Source organism: Pteronotus mesoamericanus, unplaced genomic scaffold (genome assembly GCF_021234165.1).
Source record: "Pteronotus mesoamericanus isolate MK-2021 breed Mesoamerican mustached bat unplaced genomic scaffold, CSHL_Meso_final scaffold_85, whole genome shotgun sequence".
NCBI lineage: Eukaryota > Metazoa > Chordata > Mammalia > Chiroptera > Mormoopidae > Pteronotus > Pteronotus mesoamericanus.
This window is the reverse complement of record NW_026555329.1, coordinates 40012681-40018932: the sequence shown is the minus strand read 5'-3', so window position 1 is coordinate 40018932 and position 6252 is coordinate 40012681. Positions and strand designations below refer to the sequence as shown.

General features: G+C 39.3%; 1 pseudogene; it reads left to right on the top strand.

The window, feature by feature from the left end:
• Positions 1 to 396: 396 nt before the first annotated feature.
• LOC129063167 (60S ribosomal protein L9-like) lies at positions 397 to 870 on the top strand (annotated as a pseudogene).
• Positions 871 to 6252: the final 5382 nt, after the last annotated feature.

Sequence of the window (6252 nt, the reverse complement as noted above, 5' to 3'; positions counted from 1 at the left end):
AGATGCGTTCCTAGAACACTCACCTACTACAAGGCACCTGCCCTCTAGAAAATAATTCCTTTTGGGGAGGAACCCCCTATATAGGCAAATATTTATTTATCATAACTTTGCTTTGGTTTCTGAATGAAAATACCAGCCACTATGCGACTCTGATTTTGGAGCAGCACCAGAGCCAGCGCTACCCTCCTCTTGCCCTCCATGCCTCTTGCTAGAAACAGATTTGCTGAGAGAAACCAGCATCCTGGCTGCCCTTTAACCACCCCACACCAACACATGCACACACACACACTTCCAAACAAGGCTTTAGCTAAATAAGAGTAAAGGCACTGCTGAAAATGAGAGCAAATATTAAATATGTCCCACAGGACTTTTTTGTTCCCCACATATACTATGTGGATGAAGACCATTCTCAGCAATCAGACGGTTGATATGCCACAAAATGTCAACATCACTCTGAAGGGACACACAGTTATTGTTAAGGGCCCCAGAGGCACCCTGTGAGGGACTTCAATCACATTAGTGTAGAACTCAGTCTCCTTGGACAGAAAAAGAAAAGTCTCCAGGTTGACAAATGGTGGAGAAGCAGAAAGGAACTGGCTACTGTCCACACTATCTGCAGTTATGAACAGAGCATGATCAAGAGTGTTACACGGGGCCTCCGATACAAGATGAGGTCTGTGTATGCTCACTTCCCCATCAATGTCATTACTCTGGAGGATGGCTTTCTTGCTGAAATCAAAAATTGCTTGGGAAAAAAGTACATCTGAAGGATTCAGATGAGGTCAGGCGTTGCCTGTTCAATATATCAAGTCCAGAAATATGAGTTAATTCTTGAAAGAAACAACATTAAACTTTAATTCAGCTGTTTGATTCTGCAAGCCACAACAGTTAAAAAGAGGTATCAGAAAATTTTGGAATGGTGTCTATGTTTCTGAAAAAGAAAAGTCCAGCTGGCTGATGAATAAGATCTAAGTTGTCCAGCTACAGAACCAGCAAGATGCCAGATGATTCCGCAGACTTATTTTTGGTATTTTGAAGATGGAATAAAAGTTGTGTATCTTTTTTTAAAAAGTTCCATGGGGTGGGCGGCAGTGGGAGTTAGATAAGCCAATGGATGGAACACTCTTTGGAGATTTTTCAGAGCTCTATAAGTGTGCAAAGAAGTAGAAGATAACATTTAGGGTTGTTAACTAATTTAAATTAAATGTAAAATAATGAATTTTTGAGCTAATAATTATGTCTTTAAGGTATGTAGCCTGCCGTCTGATCTTCACTCCCTTTCCTCGCTGGGTCAGCTGGGGTCAGATAGGTCTACTGGTAAAATATTTTTTAATGTTACTGGAACCTTAGAGAAAAGATAAGAATCCTGTTTACTATTATTTTAAAAAGAACAAATCAGCACTAAGTGCAAATACTTAAAAGTCAATTGTTAATTAACAGAGAATTTTGTTAATAAAACTCCTCCTTTTTCAAGAGAGGGAGTCATTTTTCCTTTCCTTTCATACCCAACTGCCCATAACTTATGTGTTCTCTCCTCTCTGTTCCTAAAATTTTGATTACATGGTATTAAAGTTGGCAGTACTAACCAATTCAATCTCCTCATAATGAATTCAACAAACATCCAATGATTACAAATGGTAATACTAGTACAAGCAGTTCTTAAACTTACAATGGGTTACCTTACTCAATAAGGTATAATAAATCAAAAGATTGTGAATCGAACAACCTGATTTTCTCATAGGAACAATGCTGCAATAGCAAGGTTATATTTGTAACAAGATGCTTGATGTTATACTTTTTTTTCTAGAAATGGCCACAGCATCACATAATCAATTCTAAACAATATGCCTATGTACTGTACAATAATACACTTTTAATGTGCATAATGTATGATTTTAATGTACGTAAATCAATTGCCAATGCAGTCTAATAACCAGAGTGTAAGAATTGTATTTACTTAAGAGGAACTATGGAGAATTTTGACAAGAAAAGCAGTGAGGCTCTGAGGGAGAAGTTGAGCACTCCTAGAAATTATTGTGCCTGGAGCTCAGGAGATACAGTGGTTCCTGGGAAATGATCTATGTCAAGTGAAGTAAGATAAGCCCACCATTCAGCCTCACACACTGGACCGGGGAGGGCCTGAGGGTTGGTCATGAGGAAAGAAAAGAGAACCTGAGGTCTAAAATACCTGCTTGTACCAGATGGTATCTCCTTTCATCCAATCTTTGGTTGGTTCTGGGAACCTGGGAGTCAATGCTCTGCTCATTTTACCTACTATTTACTTCTAGTTCCCCTGTTCTTGGCAATTGGAATAGCAGGGTCTGCCCATCCTATGAGCACACCCAGAAGAAAAATAGAATTTTTGCCTTGTTCCCACCCAAACCTTTTAAAAACCTTCAAAGGCCAATGTTTTAAAAACAGACACAAAAGGTAAATTATTATTTTATTTTCTCTTCTTACCTAAATCTGTTGACAAAAGCCAAAATTTCATCTTAACTATCTCTTGATAAGCTTTGTTGGCTGACAAGTAAAATTGGAGTGGTAAGAGGGGACTTTCATTTTTATTCTGTATAGCTCCATAGAAGGTGATACATTTTTTTTACAATAAGCATATGAAACTTTTGTGATAAAAGAATTAATAACAGAAGGTTAACATGGAAAAGACACTATAGAAATGAATTGACTTGATAAAGGAAAAGTAGGAAAAAAAAGAAAATAGATATGACAGAGCAAAATCTTGATGCAAGATTTTGAGTACCGAGTACAGAACTTCAGACTTTATTTACTTATCCATTGATTTCTACTCAAATTAGATCAATGAGGATTTACAGGAAGATGTCAGGATGGGAAAGTAAGGGGTTTGACTATGGGAAAACTTTGCTTCAGGAGGTGCCCCCAACTTGGCTACTATGGGCTCAGGGTGACAGAAATAGCAATCCCTTTTCCTTCCATAAGAAATTCTCTGAAGCCTCAATGGCTCACCAGCTGTGATGATGCTATCTACTTGTCCAGTCTGTGGTTCCAGGGGTGAGTTGTACTACAAAAAGAAATTAATAAAGAGATTTAATGACGAAAATAGTATTTTTTTAGAAAATTAACTTGGTAGCTGCATATAATATGAATGAGGGAGTACAAGAGTAATAGGGGAAGTGTCTAGAAAAAAGGTGAGGAGTAGTATTTATTGAGAACATACATGTGCTATAAATGAAAGATGAGCCCTGGCCAGATGTCTCAACTGGCTGGAGGGTTGTCCCATATACTAAAAGGTTGTGGGTTTGATCGATCCCTGGACAGGGCGCATATGTAGGTTGGGGGTTTGATCTCTGGTCAGTGCACATTCAGGAAGCAACTGATTGATGTTTCTCTCTCTTTCTCTTTCTCTCTCCCTCTCCCTCTCTAAAAATCAATAAAAATATATCTTTGGGTGAAGATTTTTTAAAAAAGGGAATAAAACTGATTACAAGCCTTTAAGCCAGGTTGATAGAGGAATGATGATGTGGACAAAGTTAAGAAAACAAGATGGATTTGTAAGAAAGAAGGAAAGAAGTCATTACTAATGTTATCGATAAAACAGTATTTTCAAAAATCAGGCAATATAATATGGCATACATTGAAAAGTAAAATACTCTCCCTCCTCTTTCCAATTCCACTCTCAAAACATAGTGACTATTAACTGATTCTTGTGTATTCTTTCTTGAAAGTTTCTTTTTCACATATATGATCATAGTCTACCAACTATAATTTATATTGCCTTTAATAGTATATTTTTAAGATAGAACTTTCCAGATGCACCTTATTCTTTTTAAAAGGCTAGATATATGAAATATATTCATTATATGGATATATTATATTTGACAAGTCTGTTCCTGATTGGTAGGGTTAATGGGATTAAATAATGGAATTGTTTTTGTAGGATGTTGTCACTGCTATTATTTGCAACTACAAAACACTGATGTGGGATCCAGTCAAGATGCTTGAGTAGCTAAATGCATTACTTGGAACCTCCCATGATCACATCAAAATTATAGAACAACCATCTTTCAGAATCGCTTAAAATCTAGCTGAACAGAAGTCCTGTAACTGAGAATATAAAGAAGAGGCCACACTGAGACAGGTAGGAGGGACAGAGACTCAAAACAAGCTGACCCCACACCCATGTGTGGCGTTAGAAATTGGGAAAGATTTCTTGGCTGTAGAGGTCCCCCTCAGGAGTGAGGGGGCCTGGCCTCACATCAGAACCCCCAATGCATGGTTCCAGTTCCAGGAAGGACTTTTGGCTGTAAAAACCAGCCAAGATGTGGCTGAGTGAGACGGAGGCCTTCTAGAGTCCCAGGTGCTTCTCTTAAAGGGCCCCCACATGGACTTACTTGTACTCACTCCCTCTGAGTTCCAGAGCTGTGGCAGCAGCTTGAAAGGCACCAGGGACATATAGGGAGGAGCTGAATTGTCTGGCAACAGGACAGGGCTGAAGGGCTGGCTTTCTCCCACACAGAAGTGCTGACAGAGGCCATTGGTCTTTTGCTGAGCCCTCCCCATACAGAGCTGGCAGGCTCACCACATCTGAGTCTCCGTCAACCTGGCTCACATGGTTTGCCCTGTCCTGGTGATTCTGAGACACTGCCCCACCCAACTTGCAGGCCCACCCAAGCCATTTTTTAGTGACTTTTCCTTACAAATAGCCTCTCTTAGTTCATGCTGAGGACTTTTCTGAAATCTCTCAGACAAGCAGCATCTAGCCTCTGTGTATCCCATACCTCTTGCTAAGTGGCCCCAGGCTTGGCACTAGCAGCAGCCAGCCTCTCCCAAGCACCTCCGAGTCTAGCACAAGTAACAACCAGCTGCAGATCATTCTGTAGCTCAGGTCGAGTGGCCCCAAGCAGGACAGAGGTAATGGCTGGCCTTGCGCCTCCTGGGAGGCCCCAATGCCAGTGTACTCAGTGGACAGCTTCAGTCCATGCTGGATTACAGCCCTACCACCTCTATGAGTGACACACTCAAGGGGCAAACTTGGCAGGCACCAAAGCCCCAGTGAAGCAAGTCCTACCCTGTGAAGGTATCAAAAAGTACAAATTGGTAGTTACAAAATAGTCACAGGGATGAAAAGTACAACAGAGGGAACATAGTCAGTAATATTATAATAACTATATGTGGTGTCAGATGGGTACCAGATTTACCAGGGTGATCACTTCATAAGTTATATAAAATGTCTAATCACGGGGGTGTACACCTGAAATTAATATATTATTGTACATCAACTGTAGTTTAAAAATAAAAAAGAAAAACAATTTTAAAAAACAGCACTGCAATGCAAATTCTTCTATGCAATTTTTTAATATATTTGTGAACATGAATCTCTAAGATAATTGCTTAGGGAAATAGAAAAGTTAGGCCAAATAGTGTATGTCGTTAAATTTTAATAAGTATTTTTCTTTTTTAATTTTATTTTTTAATTCTTTTTATTGTATTTTTCCATTCCCACTTATCCTCCTCATACCGTTTTCCACTGTCACTCACCCCCAGCCCCCTACAATCACCACCCTGTTGTCAGTGTCCATGAATCCTTTTTCTTTTCTGCTGGATCCCTCCACCTCCCCATCCCCCTCAATAAATATCTTTTAAATATTGGTAAATATTGCCAAATAAATCGTGTGTACTAGTAAACACCTGTACTCACAGAACACAAGGGGCCCCGATTCTCCACGCTCTCATTAGAATGGATACTTCTAAACTTTTTCATCTTACAACACTGACATGTGAATACTTACTGTATTGTAGTTTTAAGTAGATACAAGAAAGTTTAGACATTCTATTTGAGGAGCCTAAAGGTAACTTAAAGGGACCATTCCTGTGGGCAGTTAGAAGTACAAAATCTGCATCTGAATGAAGGGGAGGGGTAGAGATGCTAATTTTGGAATCATGACCAAAGAGAATAAAGTTCTCACAAAGAGTGAATGTAATCTTAGAAAAGCAGAGAACAAAACTTAGCCCTGGGGGCAGAAGTGATGGCAAAAAGAAGAACTAAAGATATGGAGACTGATAAAAAACCAGAGAATCAAGAGTAGTCAAAATTATAGACAGCAGAGTATCAGGAAGGAAGTGAAAAGTGTAACATGTTGCATTTCCTTCAGGGCAGCACGGATGGGACTGGAGAGCATTGCGCTAAGTGAAATAAGCCAGGCAGAGAAAGACAAATACTACACGATCTCACTTGTAAGTACAACAAATCAAACAAACAACAAAACAAACAAGCAA